This window comes from Balaenoptera musculus, chromosome 11 (assembly GCF_009873245.2).
Source record: "Balaenoptera musculus isolate JJ_BM4_2016_0621 chromosome 11, mBalMus1.pri.v3, whole genome shotgun sequence".
Classification (NCBI taxonomy): domain Eukaryota; kingdom Metazoa; phylum Chordata; class Mammalia; order Artiodactyla; family Balaenopteridae; genus Balaenoptera; species Balaenoptera musculus.
The window spans coordinates 39896522-39904365 of NC_045795.1; the positions used below are offsets into that span (position 1 = coordinate 39896522).

Here is a 7844-nt window from a genome sequence, read left to right on the forward strand (position 1 = left end):
TACAGGTGACAATGGATGAACCAGACCTTGACAGCAACATGGATCACCTCTGCAGGCAACAGATCCAACAGGCTGTCAACAGGTGGCATTCCCTGAACTCTGTCTGCAGTTTTTGCCTCCACATTGGTCATTATCAAATAATTCAGGAAAATAATCACGGCAGCCTCAGGCAAGTGAGGTCAGAGGAGCTGCCCCAAACAATGACAGGCAAAGAGGTGGTAGTCGATTAGGGAGAGGTCATCTGCGGTGTGGTTTGCCCATGTGGAGGGGAGGGTCAGGCTCCATTTAGAGAATAAATCACACTCTCAGCCCCATGGCAACAGATGTGGGTGACGTGTGTGTGTGTGTGTGTGTGTGTGTGTGTCCAGGAATGTGTCAGCAGCCATCTATCTACCTACAGATCACAAACTCACATATGCCTTGGGAGCTATAAATGAAAATTCACAGCAGAGATGGCTCTTTCAAGGAGGTTTCTTCTGGAGTGGGAGGAGGTGTTATGCTACAGTATTAGGAAGCTATTCTAGATAGTGTCTGTTGAGGACATCTGGTTTACTGTTGTCACAGCCAGGGCCTCACTGTACCTGGGCCCTGAGAGGGTGCCCTCCACTCTGTTCCCAGAATCACAGAAATAGAGGCCACCGTGCTGACCACAGAGGGCGCTGCTCCCCAGGACTCCTTCCCTTTCCTCTGTGGCTGGGGAGATTTTATTCAAGGCTCTGGAACCTCAAAAGAAAAGAAACTGCAACTAGAAAATCTCTACAAGTTAGTTTATTCATTTCCAATCTGGGGGAACTCCGGGAGGTCTCTGGGGACCTAGACCCTGACTTCCATTCTTCCATCTTTCCAGCAGCCCACAGGATTTTATAGCTTCACAAAGTCGGTGGTTCTCAATGTTGGTGGCTTTAAAACTGCTGCTGCCCATACCCATGTTCACCAGAAAACATGTCTAAGTACATCCTTAGCAGCTTTATTTGTAAACGCTGGAAACCACTTAGGTGTCCATCAACTGGTAAATGGATGAACAAATTGTGCTGTAGCTGTACAATGAAATGCCAGTCTGCAACCAAAGGAACAAAGTTACTGATGCCTGTGACGGGGATTCTCACAGACCTGATGATGGAGAGGGGCGGGTAGCCAGACACAAGTCAATACGTACAGTGGGTGACATCAGAATAGTTGTGTATCTGGAGTGGGGGTGGGGCACTGACCAGAAAGGGAGACTTCTGGGGCACTGGTCATATTCTCTCTCTTGATCTGAATGGTAGTTAACATGGATTTACACACGCACACACACACATAAAAATACATTGAGTTATAACCTTAACATTTCTGCACTGTACTGTAAGTATACTACACATCAAGAAAAATTAAAAAGCAAAATATTGGGGGAATTCCCTGGTGGTCCAGTGGTTAGGACTCTGTGCTGCCACTGAAGGGGACCCAGGTTCCATCCCTGGTCAGGGAACTAAGATCCCACAAGTCGCATGGTGCAGCCAAAAAAAAAAAAAAAAAAAAGGCAAAATACTGATGCCTTGGCCCCACCCCCTATGTCTGACTTAACTCAATCTGGGGTGTGGCCTGGGTAAATGGATTTTTAAAAGCTTCCCAAAAGGTTCTAACGAGCAGCAGGCATGAGACCAAACCCTGCAAGAGCCAGAGCCCTTCCTCTCACTTTTCTGAACCCTGGGCTCTGGCTCCCTGCCCCTGACCTTGGCCCCAGGAGGAACACCCCATTGCAGAGAGGCAGCCTGAGATAGTAGGAAAGGCTCCGGGCTCTGCAGACAGAGTTCCATCAATTTCTTACTTCTTTGACCTTGAACAAGAAACATCTGTTTCTCTAAGCCTGTTTTTTGTTTGTTTGTTTTTTTTCTTTGGGTTTTTGGTGTGTGTGTGTGTCTTTAACATGGGGCAGGTGATAGACCTATATCTCACGCACAATACAGCATAGGAGTGGTAAGAATGGGGTTGGTCTTGATAATGGTAATCTCTTAAAATATACATCTGATCCTGTCACGACTGCCTAAACCTTTCCGTGGCTCTTCATTGCACTTTGAATAAAATGCTACCTCTTTCCCTGAGGCCACCATGGCTGTCCAGGTTCACCATGCTCACCATGTCCTGGCCACGCTGGCTTGCCTCTCAGTTCAAGCCCTTCTCTGCAGCAGGGCCTTGCACTGGAGTTGTTTGCTTCTGGTTTTTTCTCAACCCAAGCTCTGGGTCACCATGCCCTGATCCTTTCTTCATAGCTCCCAGTACATAATAGAGGTATTTGTTGCCTGGCATGGATCCAAGTGCATTCTTGCCTCCACTTTTTACCCCATCACCTGGCCAGGGCCAGGTGCCTTGTGCCTCACTGCTGAATGGAATTCAGTGAACTCAAGGGTGCACTGTCATCTGAGAAGTCTTTTCTAAGTGTCAGAGGGTATTATTATTCGTCCTCCTTCCTGACTCAGTAACCTCTAATCTCCTCTGCTCACATGAGATTGCGGTTTACTCCTGAAACATTTAGTATCCCAATCTGGTGAGAACATCATGCTTAACTGCTGGAGAGGACAAAGAGAGGAGCAAGGCATGGCCCCTGCCCACAAGAAGGCTCCATCCAGGGTGGAGACACACAGGAACCCCATCTGAGGATGAGCTGGGAAGTGCTGTGGGGGCTCTCTGCATCCTCTTCTCACTCCACATCCTCTCTAGGCGATCTCAGAGCCTCACAGTGTCTTAGATGATTCCCTGACCTAATGTAACCCAGCTCTCTCCCACAGGACAAATTCTGAGCTCTTTATCTAAAATCACCCTGGGGAGCTCTACCCACAACCAGTCCCTCCCATCAGGAAGCTTGCACAAGCCTCTTAGACAGCCTCATCCACCAGAGGGCAGACAGCAGAAGCAAGTAGAACTACAATTCTGCAGCCTGTGGAAGGAAAACTACATTCACAGAAAGATAGACAAAATGAAAAGGCAGAGGACTTTGTACCAGATGAAAGAACAAGATAAAACCCCAGAAAAACAACTAAATGAAGTGGAGATAGGCAAACTTCCAGAAAAAGAATTTGGAATAACGATAGTGAAGATGATCCAGGACCTCGGAAAAAGAATGGAGGCAAAGATCGAGAATGCAAGAAATGTTTAACAAAGACCTAGAAGAATTAAAGAACAAACACTGAGAAGAATTAAAGAAAAAACAAACAGAGATGAATAATACAATAACTGAAATGAAAAATACACTAGAAGGGGGCCTCCTTGGTGGCGCACTGGTTGAGAGTCTGCCTGCCAATGCAGGGGACACGGGTTCGAGCCCTGGTCTGGGAGGATCCCACATGCCACAGAGCGACTGGGCCCGTGAGCCACAACTACTGAGCCTGCGCGTCTGGAACCTGTGCTCCGCAACAAGAGAGGCTGCGATAGTGAGAGGCCCGCGCACCGCGATGAGGAGTGGCCCCCGCTTGCCGCAACTAAGGAAAGCCCTTGCACAGAAACGAAGACCCAACACAACCATAAATAAATAAATAAATAAATAAATAATAATTAAAAAAAAATACACTAGAAGGAATCAATAGCAGAATAACTGAGGCAGAAGAACGGATAAGTGACCTGGAAGACAGAATGGTGGAATTCACTGCCATGGAACAGAATAAAGAAAAAAGAATGAAAAGAGATTAAGACAGCCTAAGAGACCTCTGGGACAACATTAAATGCAACAACATTCGCATTATAGGGGTCCCAGAAGGAGGAGAGAGAGAGAAAGGACCTGAGAAAATATTTGAAGAGATTATAGTCGAAAACTTCCCTAACATGGGAAAGGAAATAGCCACCCAAGTCCAGGAAGCACAGAGAGTCCCAGGCAGGATAAACCCAAGGAGAAACATGCCGAGACACACAGTAATCAAATTGGCAAAAATTAAACACAAAGAAAAATTATTGAAAGCAATAAGGGAAAAACAACAAATAGCATACAAAGGAACTCCCATAAGGTTAACAGCTGATTTCTCAGCAGAAACCCTACAAGCCAGAAGGGAGTGGCAGGACATATTTAAAGTGATGAAAGGGAAGAACCTGCAACCAAGATTACTCGACCTGGCAAGGATCTCATTCAGATTCGACAGAGAGATCAAAAGCTTTACAGGCAAGCAAAAGCTAAGAGAATTCAGCACCACCAAACCTGCTCTACAACAAACGCTAAAGGAACTTCTCTAAGTGGGAAACACAAGAGAAGAAAAGTACCTACAAAAACAAACCCAAAACAATTAAGAAAATGGTAATAAGAACATACATATCAATAATTACCTTAAACATGAATGGGTTAAATGCTCCAACCAAAAGACACAGGCTCACTGAATGGATTCAAAAGCAAGACCCATATATATGCTGTCTACAAGAGACCCACTTCAGACCTAGGGACACATACAGACTGAAAGTGAGGGGATGGAAAAAGATGTTCCATGCAAATGGAAATCAAAAGAAAGCTGAAGTAGCAATACTCATATCAGATAAAATAGACTTTAAAATAAAGAATGTTACAAGAGACAAGGAAGGACACTACATAATGATCAAGGGATCAATCCAAGAAGAAGATATAACAATTATAAATATATATGCACACAACATAGGAGCACCTCAATACATAAGGCAACTGCTAACAGCTATAAAAGAGGAAATCAACAGTAACACAATCATAGTAGGGGACTTTAACACCCCACTTTCACCCATGGGCAGATCATCCAAAATGAAAATTAATAAGGAAACAGAAGCTTTAAATGACACAATAGACCAGGTAGATTTAATTGATATTTATAGGATATCCCATCCAAAAACAGCAGATTACATTTCTCAAGTGCACATGGAACATTCTCCAGGATAGATCACACCTTGGGTCACAAATCAAGCCTTGGTAAATTTAAGAAAATTGAAATCATGTCAAGCATCTTTCCTGACCACAACGACATCAATTACAGGGAAAAAAACGTAAAAAACACAAACACATGGAGGCTAAACAATACGTTACTGAATAACCAAGAGATCACTGAAGAAATCAAAGAGGAAATGCAAAAATACCTGGAGACAAATTACAATGAAAACACGATGATCCAAAACCTATGGGATGCAGCAAAAGCAGTTCTAACAGGGAAGTTTATAGCAATACAATCCTACCTCAAGAAACAAGAAAAATCTCAAATAAACAATCTAACCTTACACCTAAAGGAACTAGAGAAAGAAGAACAAACAAAACCCAAAGTTAGTAGAAGGAAAGAAATCATAAAGATCAGAGCAGAAATAAATGAAATAAAAACAAAGAAAACAATAGCAAAGATCAATAAAACTAAAAGCTGGTTCTTTGAGAAGATAAACAAAATTGATAAACCATTAGCCAGACTCACCAAGAAAAAGAGGGAGACGACTCAAATAAATAAAATTAAAAATGAAAAAGGAGAAGATACAACAGACATCGCAGAAATACAAAGCATCCTAAGAGACTACTACAAGCAACTCTATGGCAATAAAATGGACAACCTGGAAGAAATGGACAAATTCTTAGAGAGGTATAATCTTCCAACACTGAACCAGGAAGAAATAGAAAATATGAACAGACCAATCACAAGTAATGAAATTGAAACTGTGATTAAAAATCTTCCAACAAACAAAAGTCCAGGACCAGATGGCTTCACAGGTGAATTCTATCAAACATTTAGAGAAGAGCTAACCTCCATCCTTCTCAAACTCTTCGAAAAAATTGCAGAGGAAGGAAAGCTCCCAAACTCATTCTATGAGGCCACCATCACCCTGATACCAAACCAGACAAAGATACTACAAAAAAAGAAAGTTACAGACCAATATCACTGATGAATATAGATGCAAAAATCCTGAACAAAATACTAGCAAACAGAATCCAACAACACATTAAAAGGATCATACAACATAATTAAGTGAGATTTATCCCAGGGATGCAAGGATCCTTCAGTATATGCAAATCAATCAATGTGATACACCATATTAACCAATTGAAGAAGAAAAACCATATGATCATCTCAATAGATGCAGAAAAAGCTCTTGACAAAATTCAACACCCATTTATGATAAAAACTCTCCAGAAAGTAGGCATAGAGGGAACTGACCTCAACATAATGAAGGCCATATACAACAAACCCACGACAAACATCATTCTCAGTGGTGAAAAACTGAAACCATTTCCTCTAAGATCAGGATGTCCACTCTCGCCGCTATTATTCAACATAGTTTTGGAATCCTAGCCACGGCAATTGGAGAAGAAAAAGAAATAAAAGGAATACAAATTGGAAAAGAGGAAGTAAAACTGTCACTATTTGCAGATGACATGATACTGTACATAGAGAATCCTAAAGATGCCACCAGAAAACTACTAGAGCTAATCAATGAATTTGGTAAAGTTGCAGGATACAAAATTAATGCACAGAAATCTCTTGCATTCCTATACACTAACAGTGAAAGACCAGAAAGAGAAATTAGGGCTTCCCTGGTGGCACAGTGGTTGAGAATCTGCCTGCCAATGCAGGGGACGTGGGTTCGAGCCCTGGTCTGGGAAGTTCCCACATGCCGTGGAGCAACTAAGCCCGTGAGCCACAACTACTGAGCCTGCGCGTCTGGAGCCTGTGCTCCGCAACAAGAGAGGCCACGACAGTGAGAGGCCTGCGCACCGCAATGAAGAGTGGCCCCCGCTTGCCGCAACTAGAGAAAGCCCTCGCACAGCAACGAAGACCCAACACAGCCAAAAATAAATAAATAAATAAATACACTATTAAAAAAAAAAAGAAAGAAAGAGAAATTAAGGAAACAATCCCATTCACCACTGCAACAAAAAGAATAAAATACCTAGGAATAAACCTACCAAAGGAGGTAAAAGACCTGTACTCAGAAAACTATAAGACACTGATGAAAGAAATCAAAGATGACACAGACAGATGGAGAGATATACCATGTTCTTGGATTGGAAGAATCAACACTGTGAAAATGACTATACTACCCAAAGCAATCTACAGATTCAATGCAATCCTTATCAAATTACCAGTGGCATTTTTTACAGAACTAGAACAAAAAATCTTAAAATTTGTATGGAGACACAAAAGACCCCAAATAGCCAAAGCAGTCTTGAGGGGAAAAAACGGAGCTGGAGAAATCAGACTCCCTGACTTCAGACTATACTACAAAGCTACAGTAATCAAGACAATATGGTACCAGCCCAAAAACAGAAATATAGATCAATGGAACAGGATAGAAAGCCCAGAGATAAACCCACGCACCTATGGTCAACTAAGCTATGACAAAGGAGGCAAGGATATACAATGGATAAAAGACAGTCTCTTCAATAAGTGGTGCTGGGAAAACTGGACAGCTACATGTAAAAGAATGAAATTAGAACACTCCCTAACACCATACACAAAAATAAACTCAAAATGGATTAGAGACCTAAATGTAAGACCGGACAATATAAAACTCTTAGAGGAAAACATAGGAAAAACACTCTTTGACATAAATCACAGCAAGATCTTTTTTGATCCACCTCCTAGAGAAATGGAAATAAACACAAAAATAAACAAATGGGACCTAATGAAACTTAAAAGCTTTTGCACAGCAAAGGAAACCATAAGCAAGGTGAAAAGACAACCCTCAGAATGGGAGAAAATATTTGTAAACAAAGCAACTGACAAAGGGTTAATCTCCAAAACATACAAGCAGCTCATGCAGCTCAATATCAAAAAAAAGAAACAACCCAATCCAAAATGGGCAGAAGACCTAAATAGATATTTCTCGAGAGAAGATATACAGATTGCCAACAAACACATGAAAGGATGCTGAACATCACTAATCATTAG

At 42.0% G+C, this 7844-nt stretch overlaps 1 non-coding gene across 1 annotated transcript; it reads left to right on the plus strand.

The window, feature by feature from the left end:
* Nucleotides 1-1392: 1392 nt before the first annotated feature.
* On the plus strand, nucleotides 1393-1465 carry TRNAG-GCC. Its single transcript has one exon. It is a non-coding gene; the product is annotated as a tRNA-Gly (tRNA).
* The last annotated feature ends 6379 nt before the right edge of the window (nucleotides 1466-7844 follow it).